This window comes from Astatotilapia calliptera, chromosome 19 (genome assembly GCF_964374335.1).
Source record: "Astatotilapia calliptera chromosome 19, fAstCal68.1, whole genome shotgun sequence".
Classification (NCBI taxonomy): Eukaryota; Metazoa; Chordata; class Actinopteri; order Cichliformes; family Cichlidae; genus Astatotilapia; species Astatotilapia calliptera.
This window is the reverse complement of record NC_137440.1, coordinates 6498934-6518445: the sequence shown is the minus strand read 5'-3', so window position 1 is coordinate 6518445 and position 19512 is coordinate 6498934. Positions and strand designations below refer to the sequence as shown.

General features: G+C 39.6%; 1 protein-coding gene across 2 annotated transcripts in view; it reads left to right on the top strand.

Annotated features, from left to right (window-relative positions):
• Positions 1 to 19512, top strand: part of brf1a (BRF1 general transcription factor IIIB subunit a) — a 150544-nt gene that overhangs the window by 116753 nt on the left and 14279 nt on the right. The gene's annotated exons all lie outside the window — the stretch shown is intronic.

Genomic DNA, 19512 nt, shown 5'->3' with positions numbered 1-19512 from the left:
GGATGGGCATGCATATTGATCTGCGGACATCTGTCCCTTAAATGACAATGTGAAAACAGTGCGCTGGTGCTTCAGAGGCAGGAAGCTATCTTAATCTGCAGCTTGTCGAGCATTACAGTGAGTTTCAGATCATTATTTCTTTGTGCGGCAGCAATGAGCAGCTGTTTTAAGTTGAAAAGCTCTTAAAAAAAAAAAAAAAAAGCCTTGTGGCTGAGGCAAGCTCAGCAAGACGCAGCAGACACATGCAGGTAGAGGCAAGCTGGTGAGCACAGCGGAGCTCTAGCAGGCCCATATTTCCCTTTGCAGGTTGGTAGCACAGCTAACAGAAGCATGAATACCTGATACAAAAAAGTATCCATGTGTAATATTGCTACTCCGTGAGCGGTTAATGTGTGAAAAAACTACTTATGTTCAGATGATAACATCACAGCAGCTTCACGGGTCATACAGCAGTGGTCTGGTGCGACTATGTTGATGGTGGCATGTTTTAGGTCCATGGGTTTGAAGATGGTTTAAAGAGGAGAAGAGCCGAGTAGGAAGCATGTTGAGCGGATGTGACGAAGCAAAGGAAAAAGCCAGGCGAAGACACGAGATGAGGCGGTTGTTTCTTGCTCTTTATATTGTTCAAATGGGATAATTTAGGGGTTAAAAGGACAAGCTGCAGCGGTATAACAATGATTATGTAAAACTAGATTTACCTGTTTTTATTATGATGAGTTATTAGGAAGAAAAAAGAGGTGTTGAGGAGGCAGGGAGGATTTACAGACTCACTTGAAGAGCAGATTAGAACAAATACAGGAGGAGGAGGAGATGTGATTCAGCACAAGAAGAGGATGTTCAGTACACGAGGTTCCTTTTGAAGAAATGAGCTTCTCGCCTACAGTGGAAGATTTTTGCTTTTTTCCAGAGACAGATGGTACACTGAAAACTCGTCTCGCTGTAATCGAGTGAATTGGTTTTTGAGAAAATGAATTTGCACTTTTTTCCTGGGTTCCACTGTTAGTCTTGTAATTGTTACAAAAATATTTATAGTTTGTTTAAATGAACTATTCATTCCCTTATTCCCTTGTAAGGGAAGAATTATCAGGACAAAGCCCAGAATGTGTCATGTGAAGTCTCTGAACATATGTTAGAAAGTCACCCTACAAACAGGTTATAGGCATATCCTATATAAATGACAGTTATTGTAGTCATTTATTGGCATGGATGGAGACGCTAATGCCATACAGGAATTGTCCTGTATGGCATTAGCATCTCCATCCATGCATGCATCCACTCCTGAACTCTACATAAAGCTGGAGGCATTAGTTAGGTTTTTGCAGCATTGTTCTTTAAAAGTGTCCTACATTATCTGTTACTTTAAAAAACTGCACAATATCACTTACTACTTATAGAAATTTTTTAATATTTTTTCACATAATTACCAGTAAACATTAGAAAACCTTAAATTACAGTTCCATATAAAGTTGGACAGCCAGCTAAAATAAACAGTTCTAGCCAGAGTCTCCTGTAGACACAGGTACAAACCTGACTGCTCATCTCTGCTTTTGTTTCCTGTTGAAAAATCAATCCTGGCTGCTTGACTGGGGTCAGCATGCGCCCTACTCTCATTTTATTCTGAGCCTGTGCTTGTTGTTGCTTGAGGGTTGTTGCTTGTTGTGTTTGTACAGTAGTGCACACGATGCCACTGTCTTCCGAGAGGCAAAGCTTGGCTTAGATTGCTTCATGCAACAGGACAAAGATCCCAAGCACATCAACAAATGTACAACAGACTGGCTGAAAAGAAAGAATCAAGGTGTTGAAGTGTCCAGACCTCAACCTGAATGAAATGGCCTTAAGAGAACTGTGCATAAACAGATATCCAGAAACCTCTATAAGATGAAGCAGTGTGGCAGACTAATAAAGTTCTAAAGAAAACAGTTATTGAAGTTACTGCAGGTAAAGGGGATTGTACACACTGTTCAATCATCTACTTAGTTTTTCAGAGTTCAGAGATCGGTGGAAACCTTTTCACACGACTGTTGGTGTTGTATGTGAGCACGGTGGAAGGTTAATTCATCTTGTTTTGTCTTCTTTGTTCTTGTGATTGTGATCACACATGTAATTCTGACTCTCTGGTCACCCGTCCGGACCGACAACTCTGGAAATCAGCCAGTTGCAGACTCTGGCCGGTTGATCTGGGAATTTCTGGTGGAACACATTTCTGCAAAAAATGTAAACTGTAATGGTTTAAAAGAAAAGACCAGGATGCTTCACTGCATACTTCTTAGGCTTGTTTGATTTCATATATTTTTTTGTAGATACAAATATTTTCTAATTATGTAGAAAATGGATACAAATGTATCCAAGTCACCGAAGGTTTTGTTACATTCATATGTTGATCATCATGTCAGTTGAACCAATAAAATAAAACTCAGCATTTCAAGTGCAATTCAACCAAAACTTGTGATCAAGCATTATTACGCAGATATTTACAGATTAGCAAGCAGTGAGTTTCAGTACTTTATGAATCTAGTTTCAGCAGTGACAGGTGCTTCATAATCAAAATGTTATAAGTGCCAAACTATGGCGACTTTGTCCGTTAAATGTCTTTGTAATTTTCAGCTTAATGTGAACTCATTTTAAGGGAATTTTAAGAGCTGCTCTCAGGAAATTAGCTGAAAACTGTGAGCGTTATAATTCAAATTATAGCAGATATTCCTACACTACTGCAGAGTGTTTTAAAGGAGTCTTCGATTGATCTTTGGACAGTAGGTGTCAGTGGCTGCAGTTATATGCTGTGTATTGTGTTTTTGGGATACGGATGGTTGTCCATGAGAGCGTTGCGTATGGCCTCGCTGTGATCCTCGGGGGGGCAGAGTGATTTATAAGTGCACGCTGTCTGTCACGGTAAAGCCTGACTAGGTGTCAGGAGCCACTCCCCGCTGCTGTAAAGGGTCGCCATGGCAAAGGAGAGCTGCCGAAAAGTCTATCGCCACACGCAGCCACCAACTCTTATTGATGGCCGTTTGACCTCTGACCCCCACAAGCGAGTGCAGTGAGCTCAGATTAATAGCCGCTGTCACACAGAAACCTCATACCTCCAAAATGTAAATAGCTCCTCTGGGAACACATGTGATTTAAAATTTACACGCTGTCATCACCAAAGTATTTTTTCTGTTTTTGATGTGTGAGGAAAGTAAAACAGCAACTTTCTCTTTTATTACATTTATTCATCATTTAGCTATTTTCCCCACATTTACTCATTCTGGCATAAAGAACATTTTCCAGAGAATTAAACTGCCAAACCTAAAAAACAAAAACCGTGATACAGTATTGACTTTATTGTCATTGTGCATGTACAATGACAATAAATGGCTATTCTGTTCTATTCTATTTTTTTTTAAAATTAGACATTTAAACAGTGTCATCCTCGCTGCCATTGGGATCTTACAGCTTAGTAAGGTAATCAATAAGCTAATAGAGAAAAATAGTGAAGGTTATCATTAGCTGTGACCCTGAAGTAGCAGCATGGTTTCCAAGTACTTCACACATTCGGGTTAACAAACTGCAATTGAACATCACACAATCGCAGCATTGATTCGTCCAATCAAAACTCTGTCGCTGGTAGAATTTAAAATATCTTGTGCTGCACACAGATTTGCACACTGCCTGAAGTGCCACATAATGTAACCCAATAAAGTTGAAAATTAAATCATGAAGTTAGATGATGTTAGATATTGACGTACGTAATTGACGTGAAATTTAGCGGAAATATTTACAAAATCCTGAAACGTTCTCATCTGCTGAAAAATTGCATCTACCAAGATCTCTTCTTCTCTTTTTCACCCCCTCTGACAGTCAATCTTTAATTATTTAAAATTTTACAAACTAATTATTCACATAAGCCGAAAGCAAACACCAAAGTCTCACATTTAAAATGATGGAACTTTGCTTGAACGTGGCTTCAAACCCATGTTACTAATAATTTTGTCTTGACTTTTACTTAAGTCCTTTTTTTGCTACTTTATATGTTAATATTCTTGCGGTAAAGTAACCTATATCTAAAGCTGCCTGTTTAGTATAAAGTACAACATTTTATCTGTAATGTAGTTCAGCAACTTGACACGAACTTCAGTTGCAATCAAACATTTTTTTTCTTTACATTCACTGCTGTGAAAAGTCTCAGGTGACCTGCGATCGAGGTAAAGAGGTAACCTGAGCGATAGCAAATAAGAGAAGGTCAACTGCTATTGGAGGAAATCATTTACACCTTCGCCATGTTAACAAAAGGTTATTCCTAAGAAACAGGACTGAAGTGCTGAACTTTAGTGGAAGGACCAAACAAAACGAGCTAAACACACCTGCGATCGTGTCTGAGAGCACCAGGTGGAACCCAAACTGAAAATCCACGAATAAAAGACCGCAGGCGTGTAAAGTAGAGAAAACGAAGGTCTGAAATAGAAAGGGAAGCAAAGTCTCGAGCATGTCCTTGAATACTGAGATGATATGATTTCCTGCTGACGGTGGGAAGCTGGTTCCACAGGGAGGGATTATAACTTTTAAATGCTCACTTCCTTCAGATAAAGTTGAGGCATTTCTGCATACTAATTCAGAAAAGTTTTTCCGAACGAAATGTCAGTAAATCCCCCGTCTGTGCAGGATGCAGCAGTCGATTCCGTGGACAACTTTGCTGTTTTCTTTCAATTATTTCTCCAAAATTCTGAGAAAAGGTTAAACACAGACACACTGGTGGAGAAAGGGACTGGAGCACTTTATTTGAACTTCATTAATGAAATTAAATATTTATGAATGGGTAACATATTTATTGTCTATGATATTGGGAGGAGGAGGTGATTTCAGACCAGCCCTAAAATTTGCTTATTAGTTAACGAACATGGACACATCGCTGTCAAAAGACAAAAACTATAAAAAGTATCTCATCAAAATGACCGCAGCACTGGTTATGTGGATGCGGCTGCTCTGAAAACAGCAGCTCGTTTGACTTTCCCAAAGGGTCACTTTGTTTCCATGCCTCCCGAAAAGATGTTTACCACTCTTTCTTTTTAGCAGCTTCACTTAACAGATGCTTGTGGGAAGAGCCACGCTACTGTTACCACTGTTGCTATGCCAGCCCACCACCGAGAACCAGTTAGATTGGGGGAAGTGATAATTGATGATCCCCTCACCTTCTTGTTGGACACGTGTGATGCTCGAGATTAAGGAGTCTGAACTGAGTTGAAGATTTGATCTGTTTGGTTGTTGTCTTGCTGTGAGATTTATAATTTGCACTCAGAGGTTCGACACTAGGACCAGTCTGTGAATGACCTGAAAGACAATGCAGTATACAGTCTGACCACGTCGAGCTCTGGGTAGTGACTGAAAGAATGAGTCTGCAGATACAAGTGATTGAAGTTCATTTACTCTGCATGGGTGGGTAGATTAAAGACTGGATGACGAGCACAGATTAGAATCACAGAGCTATTTTTAGTTTTTTGGGCGTTTCATCAAATACCCCAGGAGAACCTGAGGTAGAGCCCAGAACAGCTTACATTAAGACCACTGCTTCCTGACTTAGTATTAGTAGAAGAAAAAAGGTAAGATTGTCCTACATGGTTGGTGTTAATTGTGTGTTCAAGATTAAGTGCCCCCTCAACTCAGATTTTCTACTCTGAAAGTAGTAGCATGCTAACAACCCCAAATTGGCGGCAGTAAACGTAAACAGTAGTGAAACTGTAAATCAGAATCCCGATGATGTCGCTGAAACCTTGGAAACTGTCATAATCCCATTTGAGAAGCTTGTACCTTTACAGTTTTTTTTTATCGATCAGCTGACCTATTGATAGACTTAATCGTTTCAGATCATGTACTTTCTGGGCGTGCGGGGAATTGATGAAACTGACAGGTATTAACGATGGGACCAGCAAGACATTTTTTCCCCGGGGATACAGAGGTGGGACCAAGTCATTGTTTTGCAAGTCTCAAGTAAGTCTCAAGTCTTTATCCTCAAGTCTCAAGTCAAGTCTCAAGTAATGTCAGGCAAGTCAGAGTCGAGTCTCAAGTCACTGGTGTAAAAGTCTGAGTCAAGTCACAAGTCTGAAACTTTGAATTTCAAGTCCTTTCGAGTCTTTAAAAAAAACAAAAAAAGCATGTTGCAGTTATGCTAAATGTAAATATTAGACCATGTAATTTTAAAATCTGTGTTTTTCTCAACACATGACAAAATAGTGAACTTAGAAAATATACACAAATTGTGAAATTGCACCTCTTTAAAATGCAGCTCAATTAAACCTAGCTCCAAGAATAATTTTCACCGACAGTTCTGAGATAAGCTGCATGTTATTCTTGGATGCGGTTGTAGGACCGGCTTTAAAATCGCATGACAAAAATATCATACATAAATAAATGATATTTTTTTAAAATATCATTTAAAAAAAAAAACTGCATCACCAACGTAGCCTGGAAAACATTTGCTAGTTAGATGAAGTCAGCCATCTCATCGTAGCATATTTATATGCATATTTATAATCATACGGTTCTTGGAGTGAGCGCATACACTCATGAAGTTTAGTAACTTCAGGTCACTGCAACAAGCCCAGGTACAGTTTACCGACGGATGGGTACAGGACCTTGAAACGCACCGTGTAGAACGAAAGACCATCGTACGTATCATAAGTTTACCAGTCTCACAAATCGTCGTCATAAATACACATTCGTTAACCGTTTATTAATAGGACCTTTGAGCTCAATGGTAATTAATTAGTAGTGGAAATAATTTCTGGTTCATCACAGAAATGTAGCAGTGACAACAATACTGTATGCTGTAATCGTACTGGGCAATTAGTGATACAAAAAAACCCGTTTTATCCTGTGAATAAAAGTATGTGTTTTTGTCAATGTACCATAATAACAGAAGCGAAACGCAATATTGTGTCAGGACAATTCACTATTTATGCACAATAAATAAAGGAGCATAGCGCGACAATTTCTGTTCAGCGCCAGACTTGCTTGTAACCTATATCACCAATTATGTTAAGAAAAATGACGCATTAACTACAACAGCAGACTGACCTTTGTGGAAATGCTTGGAGCAGACTAACCTGTGAGCTGGAGGGTTCTAGGACGTTATATTTGATCTTTGAATGGCTGCAATCCAGTCGCCTCTTTGTTACTTCGGAAACATGGCTTGAACAATTTCTCTTCAACGACGTAATCCGATAACAACCGATCTCTTTACCCGTCGGCTTCCCGTGGCTGTCATGCGACCGGCTATTGCAGTTAATAATACAACAGCTTCTTGACATTTTTGTGTTTCTTTTTATCGCTGTGTGACTGATTTTAATTGAAAGCCTGCGTGCGCTAGTACCGCTTGCCACGAGTTCCCAGAATCCTTTGCGGTTCTACCCGTGAATGACGTCACATTTTCAATCTCTATATAATATGCATGTTAAATTTTATATTTGGGGTAAAATATCAAGTCTTTTCAAGTAAACCGGTTCAAGTCCAATTCAAGTCCCAAGTCATTGGTGTAAAAGTCCAAGTCAAGTCTTAGAACATTTTTTCAAGTCAAGTCTAAAGTCATAAAATTAATGACTCGAGTCTGACTCGAGTCCAAGTCATGTGACTCGAGTCCACACCTCTGCGGGGATACCTCAGGCAGTTAAGCCGGCCAAAGGTGGGTCGATGGGGTCAAGGCTAGTCAAGTTGTTCTCCACTGATCTGTGAAGGCCAATCCTTTATAGAGGCGACCACAAACACTACATAGATGTGAAAGAACACTGATGTTTGTCCATATTTAATATTGGAAATATATCTACATCAGTTTTCATTAAGAATATTTTATGTCGGTTTTGAATCTTCTCTATATTCTGTGTTTGCCTTTGGTTTCTTATTAGTTTCATCCTTCATTTATGAGTTTAGTTAGTTTCATCCCATCAAGGTTCCTCTGTTTGTTTAGTTTACTTTCAAAGACATTCATGGCATTATTTCTGTGGTATAAAGAGCTGCGCTGTGCTGTAGTTCAAAGAGAACAGAAAAGTGTTTAGACAACTTTCCCCTAATTACGTCCTGTGAAGTTGGATGCATCAAAGCCTGCAATTAGTTCGGCTACCTTTCACTTGTTTGTTTTCTTTCACTATACTTTCTTTCTTCTAACAGACCGTAGTTGACTTCCGAGCTGACGTAATGACACGTTGTGCAGCAGAGTTGGGTATAATCTGTTTTCTATGCAGAGGCTTTTCTGGCTTGGAGATTTGACTTTATTTTATTTGCACTGTAATCTTTTAGATCTGAGTGAGAACTCTTCTGTTGGAGGTGAAAGGGCATTTTCACTGCTCGAGCTGCACCGTCACACAGGAGAGTCGGCAGTCACGTGAGAAATGACTGTGAGGCGAGAAATGTAATTTAAGCATCATGTCAAATCATGTAATTTAAGTACCAAAGTGTGCACGGGATAAAAATCATCTAGAGTTTATTTTAGAAAACGAGCGTGACTTTGTCGCCACAAGGTCTGGCTTTGAGTGTGTTGCTGCTGTTAACTCTTTGATCTTTCAGACTTATGACTGATCTGTTTGTGTAGATGGGGGTTAATAGCTTGTGATCCTCCCCATTTGTGTGATTAGTGGCGTGGAAGACTGTGATCCTCCCTCTGGTCAAACTAGCAGCCTTTGAAGAAGCACGCACTCAGTGTCCCTGCTTCATAACACCGTGACACCTCACGGTACACTCCAAGTTCATTTTGTTAACAAAAGTAGTAATATTTTAATATTCTAACTCATAGTTTTAGTCTGAAGTCTAATCGATGACCTGCATTCGTATGCAGCTTGTTTGTATGATTGGTGAAGTTCATTGTCTGCTGTTTGTTTTGCTAAGAAACAACTTGATGAAGCTGTCAAAATTTGTTAGCAAGCTGGGTCCATTTACTGTGATGATGTGATTTGTGCTAATAAAATACCCAAATTTCACTTCTCAGCACTGGAGGCCCATCTTCTTCTGATTTATGCTCGAATCATTCATAGGTCAGTGCTAAGTGGCCTTACAAACGAAAATGGTCAGGTTTAAGTACTGACTGAAAATGAGTGTAAGAGCCTGGAGAACTTGCTCAAGAGCACTTCAATAAAAAGAGCAGATGTTTCTGTTTCTGGCTGAGGTCTAACCTCTATTGTTTATGTGGTCAGGTTGGTATAATATAGGAGGTTTTCTTAATCCTTTATCTGGTTAAATAAAGAAATTAAAAAACTACATACAACTTTTCCACGTTTTTCTACATTTCTGTTGAAATTTAAAATCGACATAAAAAAATTTAATTAATTTTTATGTGTGAATTAAACATTTGTGGTGCAAATAATTTTAAAAGAAAACCAAACTAAAATATCAAACTTAAACTTATTTATCATGAGCCTGAAAATCAAAATACATTCTCATTAAAAGGCCAACTCAAAATTACTCGCACTCCTTCCTTGTTCCTCCACCAAAAGCTGGGCTGCATGGCTTTCTTGTCACACAACTCTCATTAATATGTGTGTGTGCGTTTAGCCCACAGCCGTTAACAGCCACCCGTCTCGCTGAATCTCTAATCTCTGTTCACAAGACTGGTCATGCTCCCCCAGAATATCTGCAAAGGAAGAGCCCAGCGCCACAGTAAGCAGCTGGGTGCTAACTGACCCAGAAATCCCATCCATCTGGAGAAATGTCACAGCTCTCATCAAATGGCCACGGATGGGTTAGTGGGTTATTAAATGCGGCCCTGTGTGTGCATGTTTCTGTGTGTGTGTGTACCAGCTTTCACAAGTGCATTAAGAAACTGATGGAAATCCCCCAAAAATGAAGGCGCTAATTTCACCAGGAACATCCACGCAGCATTGTTGCAATGCACAATACAAACGAAAAAGTCTGTGACGATGTTCTTCATCTGTTTCTTGCTGTTAAGCGTTGAGCTCCTTCTGAACCTTGCTTGTTATTTGACATGACAGACTTCAGTACGGACCTCATGTGCCTGTTTGTTTTTTTTTGTTGCATCATTTATAGTCTTGTCTTTACTTTAGCCAGCCAAAGTAAACTTGTATCAAAGGTCTCACTTGCAGAAGGCTCAAAGTTGTGAAAGCAGTCGCACAACTTAATTTCCCAAGTTAATTATGACATGATGTGCAACCATTTGTTAAAGATGAGCAATGTTGGGAAATAAAATGGGAAAGGTCCAGTGTTTTTGGGGAGTTTGAACCATACCAAGACTGAAAAGTCAGTATTTTCAGTTTCATAGACCAAGTTACTGATGATGTTTTTACAAATGCAATCACATTTTTACTTTGTTTCATCTAACATAGCTGCAGCAGCGTGTCAGATTGAAAAAAGTGAAATGAAGAAAGTAATGTCATTACTAGGTCCTACATATGATTAACTTCATGAAGTTATTAAGAAAAATCTCATTACTGTGGAATGAGCCCACTTTGCCTTTCATCAGCAGTGGTTGGCTGAGAATTTTGAGGTCGTTTGGAAGCGTGTTCTTGAAAACTTGGAGAATTTCCTACAGTTTGTCTGTAGATTTAAGGATCAGAACATGGTATCTTATCACCTGCAGTATCAACTGTTATTCAGCCCAAGTTAAACTAATCCCAACTTTGAGGCGAGCGATTGAAGGAACCACCAGCAGGAACGAAGGATAGCACACAAGATGGTTCGTTATTCAATTAGAGCCTGTAATGTTCACGAGCTACAGATCTGTTTGATATTTGGACAGAGCTAAGGTTACCTCACTGTCCTCTGTAATCCTGGACCGATTCCTTGAAGATGAGATCAGATCTCATTGTGGGCGAGATCATCTTTTACAGCACTCCTCGTTATTGTGCCTGAAGAGAGTTCAGCTGAATGTCTGATTGAAGCCTAGAATGACCCTTAAAACTCTTTTCTGAACTGAGCGGTTTCTTTCATGTTTCAGGCCTGCTATTGGGACAGTGACTGGGTGTGCATCAGATGTTAGCGAGGGTATGTTAGCGAGGGTGGTCTTTGCCTAAGCAGCTACCCTTGGAAAAACCCGCATAAAATTATTCTATTTGTCAAACCAAATCTTTGTTGATATATTGAGGTGTCAAAACTCATTATCAGTGGCACAGCAGAGGTTGTCAAATGTCTGTTTTATGGGTGAAAGAGTTAGTAGCGTTAGAAGAGTTAGAAAGTATCGACTGGACCTCTGAACATATAGTTCTGTGGTATCTTCCTGTGGATCATATTGTCCGGTTTAACCATGTTACATCCATAACTTGTAGCAAAGTAAATGACCCTTAAGTGTGTTTGCAGACAGAGAAACACGTGCTGTATTAAACCTAAGTTTAGGGTAGATCAGACCAGTTACCCGGTCCTGGTGTTCGTATGCCCTCCAGGAAAAATACAATTTTGTCACATTTGATGGAAAATATCTGAGTTACTTCACACTGCTGTTTGTACAGAAGTACAGATTCTGCAGTTGTGTGTTACAGCGGCTGATTGTGTGTTTGACGGTATGCAGATTTTCAGGATTGTATTGTGCTTCTTCCTTCGTGTCTTTGCATATAAACAGCCATCTATATAACCCTTCACCCTTTTGAATCTGCAGTACCAGGTACTGTGTGTGTGTGTGTGTGTGTGTGTGTGTGTGTGTGTGTGTGTGTGTGTGTGTGTGTGTGTGTGTGTGTGTGTGTGTGTGTGTGTGTGTGTAATGGGGTTAGTGCTGGATGGACTGGCCAGAGAAGAAAACACAATCAGTTCTTTTGGCTGAGTCTGTGTCTCCTCTTGCCAAGCTGCACACCGGCCCACAATGCACTGCAGCCTGAATGGACACGAATCACAGGCACACACTCTTTGTGGGGGAGTGTGTGTGAGGCTGTATTGTGCGTCTGTATTTGTGTGTCTGGGAAAGTATGAGTGGGCACTGCAGTTTCTTGTGTGTGTATATGTGTGGGTGATTATGCCTGATTTAATTGTGCCGAAGAGCTGAAGGAGTGTGTGTGTGTGCGTGCGTGCGTGCGTGCGTGCGTGCGTGCGTGCTCGCCTCCAAGGATCTAGTCCCCAGCTGGAAAATCGAGTTGGAAGCTCAGATTATTATCATCTTTTATTTACATCCGCGCTCATCGCAGAACTAATTTTATTCAACCCCCAGTTTGCAGATTATCTCCCCTCCTCGCCTCCATCCTTCCTCTTTGTTATCTTATTGATTGGATTATTGTACGAATAGTGAAATTATTCCCTTATATTGGTTTTGCCTCAGTTCATTTGCGGAGAAATGGAAGTTGATCCGAACGCAAAAAAACAAACAGGTGCAATCATCTCGATTTAAAAAGCAGAGGCTCGTAGAAACATCCCTCCTCGATGCTAACAAGCAAAACAACAACAAATGTCCCGCGAACGCCGGCGCACAATGGAAACGAGAAGAGAGACGACATACTGCAGAATGATTAGAAGCTCTAATGACGAGCAGAGTTATTGCAAAATGAAAATGGCTCCGCTGTAGGAAATGAAATCATGGGGGAAGCGAATGTGGTAATGGAGCGAGTGTGTATTTTGACTTTATACACACCATAAACAATCAGAAGAGTCTGTTCAGTGACAGGTTGCTTCTCCCCAAGACAAGAACTAACAGACTTAAAAACTCCTTTGTCCCACACGCCATCAGACTGTTTAACTCCTCTCTGGAGGGGAGAGGGAGGGGAAACAGGAGGACAAAGGAGGGGGGAACAACTAAGCTGTAGTGCCTCTTCACCTCACTGTACAATACCTTGTGCAATACTTTTTGTAAATAGTCAACAGTGCAATAGACTCAATACTTGAAATGTGCAATTCACTTGTATTTTTATTTTTTATTCCTATTTATTCTATTTATCCCCTTTGTATATTTTATTTATATTTGTCTCTGTATTTATATGTGTGTGTGTGTGTGTGTGTGTGTGTGTGTGTGTGTATATATATAACAATTCTGTAACTGTAACTTCGGTCGTTGCTGTGCTTTTTTTGGAAGTCGAATTTCCCAGAGGAACCCACCCGAGGGATTAATAAAGTTCTATCTTATCTTATCTTATCTTACACTCGCAGCAACGGGTTTCATTAGGAAATCTGACTCAGTGTAAGGCACTCCTGAGACTCTCTGTATGAATTTGAAATGAAAACATTTGTAATAGTGTACAAGAGGAAGAATCAGATTCAATTCAACCGCACAGTTTTATTTAGCTCATGTGCGGTTGCAAATTTGAAGGTTTTTAAAGGACCAGTTTGTCCGATTTTCTCCCGACATACATGACAAAACTTTCACTAAAAGCTGTTCATGAATAATCAGTGTTTGTGACAACAACAACAAAAAATCAGTCACTACGTCAAACTTACTAATCCAAAAATTATGACATGCAACAGAAGTTATAGAAGTTATCTGCATAGTTACAATAGCAAGTGCTTAAAGTGTCAGATGAAGTGTATGTCATGGTCATTGACATGCACTCCAGCACATCACTCCACATAGATTACTTTTTGATAGAGATCGGTGGATCAATCTGAATATTGATACTATTGATACCAATGCTGTGGTTGTAACTTTTAACCCTGAATTGTGTTAAAAGTTAGTTTTCTTAAAATAAAAAGGATATGTGACACACGCATTCTGAAAAATCTGAACCATTTGTGTTGACTGTCACGTCTATTTTATTTATAGCTTTATTTCACATTTAAGCAACAGAAGTTGCCCCTCAGTGCTTCAGAGACAGACACGTTTATGTTCCAGGTCTAAAAAAAAAGTTTCAAAATAAATGAAAAGCTGATGAACAGTGATGGGAATAACGGCGTTACTTTTTTCAGTAACGAGTAATCTAACTAATTACTATTCCTATCGTTACAACTAATGGTAAATGATTCTTATATAGCGCTTTTCTACTCTCCCGGAGTACTCAAAGCGCTCTATACAACATGCCTCATTCACCCATTCACACACACTCATACAAGCACTTCTAAACACAAGTGCAACTAATAAACATTCACACACATTCACACTCCGATGAACGCATCGGAGGGCAATTTGGGGTTAGTATCTTGCCCAAGGATATTTGGCATGCAGACTGGAGGAGCCAGTAATCGAACCATTTATTTTTCAATAAACAGACAGTTGAAGCTGTGTTCAGCCTCATCTTATATCAGTTGCACGGAAGTAGCTGTAAGTAATCTGGACGCTACAGCTTTAAGCAGCTGCGCGCTCCCGTGGACGGCAATCACGATCACTGTCTAGCACAACACCTGGAGCTAAGGGGGCAAAACAATCACATGAGTGCTGCTGTTTGACTGAGGAAGAATAAAGTAGTCGTGGTAAGCCAATCACATGACCACTTAAAGACAAAGCAACAAGGTGATATTTACCAGTTTTTAAATTGTGTTGATAGGCCACGTAAAACCAGAGTCATGATAAACAATATATACGCGCCGTTTTTTCCTCAATAGTTTCGTCACGTTTACTGTCTAAGGACAGCGCAGCGAGCACTCTCTGCTTATGAGCAAAAAAAACCCCAAACAAAAACAGAAGTTTTAGGAGTGAAGGCAAGAGAGAGACAGCAGAAAAAGAGAGTTTTGAGATGTGAGAGATTTGTGACGTTTAGCGTGTTTGGAGTGTGTAGTTCATGTTGTCTTGTGTAGTTAGTGTGTAGTTTGGATAGTTTTGTGTTGTGTGTCAGAACAATGAGGCGACTGCTGTCTCCAGGTAGAAACAGGAGTGATGCACCTGCTGCTGTCAGACCTGCAGGTATCAGGCTGTGATGTTCTCCTTTATAGTGGACAGAAATATTTGGAGTGGCACAAATAATTTGTGTGGCATCTTATTGAATGCAGAACAGATTGTTCTGTAAATAGTTTGAAATGGTTATTTAAAAAAATCAAGGTAAAAGGTAAATGGATGCAAATAAGTTTGTTTTTTGCAAAACTTGTGCACAGGACTTTAAAATTGACAATTTATATTTGCATTTAAAGTTATGAAATATGATTCATTAAACATGTTTAGTGGTTGTTACAGTGAAAAATATAACTTTTTCTACTCTGATTTTATGTTTTTTGTCTGATTTTAGATAAATTGTGTTAATGCAGTATGTCAAAATGAAAACATAACTGTAAATTCAGACACGTGAGGTTGTGCTGAAAAGGATGATACCAAACAAGGCAAATAAATAGTTTTTAAAGGTGAAATGTAGAGGAAACATCAAAAGTAGTTAAAAATTGCCAATTATACCCTGGACCCCAGAGGGTTAAACTTTTTTTAAAGTAACACAATGGTTACTTTTTGAGTAATTAATTACTTTTAGAATATTAACTCAGTTACTTTTTTGAAGAAGTAACTAGTAACTATAACTAATTACTTTTTCAAAGTAACTTGCCCAACACTGATTATAAACTATATTATAAATGTATTTTATTAAAATGTGTTCAGAATTTGCAAAGTCATGACACACTGCTCTCCCCTACATTAGCAAGTATTGTTATCAGTCGCACAAATCAATAGTAGAACTTGTAGTATTGCACAGTACTACTTTTTAAATGTACCCAAAGACATACAGGCAGAGGTATCATTTCCAAAATGTGTTTTATTATATCCTAAAAAAGACAAATACATGATCATTAAAATAAGCTATTTTAAGAAATAAGTGAGGCCATAATGCTGAAATAAATAATGTCATAACTCAAAAAAGTGACCTGGACAAATTTATTTTGCTTATGCAGGTAGCATGCAAAGTCATTTAGGGAAAAATGATAAAACTGCTATAAAAAATAAAGAAAACTACACTCCAATTTCACTAACCCTGTCCTGAGACAGCCTACGTGTCTAAAATGAGTGGAAAGAACTGCCCACTTACTTTTAGTCCACTCCTTCTCCATAACGTATCAGTTAATATTTATCCAGATTCTTCATTGATATAAACATTAAGAACAATATACATACTTTTATTTCTGATAACATAATATTTACTCTACATAACACACAAGTTATTATCATATTGACTTATTTTTACAGCTCCAAAATCAAAGCCTCTGGTTTTTGGAGTGTTAATTTTAAATGAGTTGTATGCAAAACTACATCAGAGATGCAGTGTCACATCTGTTTTTTTTCCTGGGATCATAGTTTAATATTTGGATGTTCTATCATTTGGCGATTATCAAACACTAAGTCTAAGTACAGCTGATGGGGAATCTTGCTTTTGGTCTTTGTGTTGTCTTTGGGGTTTTTTGACAGCACATGTTGTGACAATCAGTCTTAACGCTGTGGAGATGTTTCAAGTTGACAGCCTCTTGGGGTAACATGGTTTTCTTTATAAATTTCATGGTGGTCTATCAACCACTGACAAGATATTTTAGTCTCAGTCAAAGTGGTGGAAGAGCTGAGAGCGGTATCAGCACTGGAGAGGTTAAAACTGCTGTTTCCACAGCACTTACTCGACTCTTTTAACCTTCATTGACCTCAGTTAAATTGTCTTTATCTGTTCATTCGAGGAGCATTGGTGTTCTCATAGCCCTGTGACTCTAACCTTTGACCCCACTCGCTATCAGTCGCTCTAACTGTTGCAATTACAGGAAGTGGTTTGATGTCAGCCAGAGCACCGATTTAAAATTAGATTTTTTTTCCTATTTACAAAAATATCAAGCTCATGAAAAGGTATTCCATGTGTTATGTAAAGTGTCAAAACACTGACAAACATCCCCAGGGTGTTACCCCGTTAACACCCTGGCTTATTCATTCACTCACTCACAATGGCTTTAAATCAGGGAAACATTTGTCATTGTCTTAGTTTACAAATTTATTACCAAAGGTAAAATGTTCACACCTTTCACTCCTTTTTCTTTTTCCTATCAGTATGCACGGCATATCTTCCAAATGTGATTATGAGCGACTGAGAAACCTGCTGAAAAGAACGACACACTCGTCTTCAAACAGCTGGCACACTAGCTACGAATGCACCACGACTGGCTGCTACGTAGAATTAAACTCCATTATGTAGAACTGTTGCAGCTGATTCAGCTAATTTGTGTTTGGTTTCACTTAGCAGCACAACACAACAAAGGTTAGCTAATTAAGACTGTTTATCTGGAGGAACTACTGCCTTAGTTCTGTGAGGAACAACCTTGGAATAATCAGTCAACACTCCTGAGTCTCAGTTTTTTCTTCTTCTTCCCATTCTGATATTTCTGTGCGCTCTTTTCTTCCTTTCTGCTTTTCTCTTTCTGCTATTAGCTGATCTTATTCTTTAATATTGTTTTCCTTTGTTCTCTTAATCCAAGCACCTTCCTTCTCTTCAGGCTTCCCCCGCGTTCCCCCTCCATGCCTCCCCATGCCCTCACCCAATCTTTTTCCTCATTCGCTCCCGTGCTGTTTTGCCCTCTATCCCTTCTTCTTCTTCTCACCCTTTTGCCCCCTTCCACTGCCTGTTGCCTAACGACATCACTTCCTCTCATGGTTCCACCGTCCCTCCCTCTTTCCACAGTGTCCAGGTCAGGGCTCATGGGAGCCAGTCTTGTCTAGCACATATACGGGGCCCTAAATAGTTCTCTCAGCGGGGAGCATTTCGCCGGCCTGACTGGGATTTTATAATGAGCTTTGAGAAAGGAGGAGGTGGGGGGAATGATGATGTTGGGGGGTGAAGATGCCACATTCACTTTTACCCCTCCTCCCCTTTCCCCCCGGTTAAAGCAGATTAATTAAAAGCTCACTCGCGCTCTGCGTCTTATCAGTGAGATTTGAGCACTTTACTGTAAGCCTCTAGGGAGAGCTCAGCGCCGGGCCGGGTGGGCAGAAAATGGGGGTGGGGAGCCTCGGGAACAATGCTAATTCCAGCCAGTGGGGTGGTGGGACGGCTGCTTAGGAATTACTGCCAGTGGTGCGTTCATTGCTGATTATCTCCGCGACTGTCTAGGAAGAGATTGCACTCACAGAGACAGTCGCTCTGCCTGTCACTCACAGTTTGGGCTCATTTCTCATTCACACCATTTTTTTTTCTTTTCCTTTTTTTTATCGCAGTTGCCTAGAAATGTGAGCTAGTCGCCCTGAAGCCAACAGAGACCAGCTGCACTAAGATAATACAATGCTCTACCTGTGTTGTGTCAAGAGTTAAATGCTGCATCAGCGTCAAGTACAAATAAAATGTGCTTTTTTTTCCTGTAAGAGTGGTTGCAAAGAGCCATCCGACATACAGCAATGTTCTGCTGTCCCATCTGTCCAAATGGCAACAATGAGCAGGAACTGGTATCAGCAGGAGCTATTGTCATTACAATTTTTATTAATGATTATATCAGCCATTATTTCATCCCCAGAAGGCTGCTGTGATAGCTCGATTTCCCTTGTTCCTGTTCTGCTTAAATTGACTGTAAAAGTCCTGATTATTTAGTGGAGCACAAAGGAGGTCCTTTATTATTAGTCATGCTAGCAGTGTGCTTTTACATGCTCTCCAGCACATTGGCTTAAACTGTAAAATGTCAACAACAACAACAACACCGAATCCCTTCACCACTAGCTTGTACTTGTGGGAAAATTTTACTATACTGGGTATGTTTAGGTAACACCTTGCTAACATGAGCTTACTGAAGATAAACGGGTATGTGAATCTGTTAGCCAATCAGGGACAAAGAGAGAGGACACGAATGCGGTGGAAGAAAGAAACGAAGCTGAGCAGAAGCAGGCAGGCGGTGTCCTCGCTGCTGAGGTTAACAGTGAAATGTAATCTGAACTGGCCTCAGAATAGAAGATTTTATTATCTTCTAATGTCTGGAAAAATAATGAATATCTTACTTTCAGGCTTTTAGGGGTTCATAAAATCCGCACATTTAATCCTCTTGTAGACTCACTGGCATTTCAGATTGTGCTTCAGTTTGAGTAATGGAACTCATTTTCTACAGTCGTGCAACTTCAAGGTCATAAAGACCAGCCGCTGTTAAAAATCAAGGTTAATTTTAAGTATTTTATGTCATTTCAGTGTTTGCTGTTCAGCACTGTTAAAACAAAGGGGAGCCCATTAGTCTGTAACCTTTGTAGGCAATGTGTTTGCTTCACTGTAGGACTGCTGTGCTGTTCAGTTCATTTCAGTTTTATTTATAAAGCACTAAATCGCAACAACAGTCACCTTAAGGCACTTTATATTGTAAGGTAAAGACCTACAGGGACAGTGTTTGTCCAGTACTGATGAATATTGCTGGTTGCACACACAGACTGTGTGAACGAAGTCCAGATGTGTTGGTTGGTTTGGTTGTTGTGGAAGCTGCTGTTTATGGGGTGCCATATAACATCAAATAATCTAGTTACAACACCAAGGAGATAGAGTCAATGATTCCACTTAAGAAGCACGTTTACAACCCAGTTCCAAAAGAAGCTGGGATGCTGTGAAACCGCAAATATCATTAACCCGATTTTATTCACAAAAGAACCTAGAATACATAGAAAATGTTTCATGTTTGAGTTTGATGTTAGCAATGTGTCAAATACAAGCTAGCTCCTCTGCCTCACTATGATTAGTAGGACTTATGTTAAACAGTAATAAAACAAATGAGCTAAAGAAA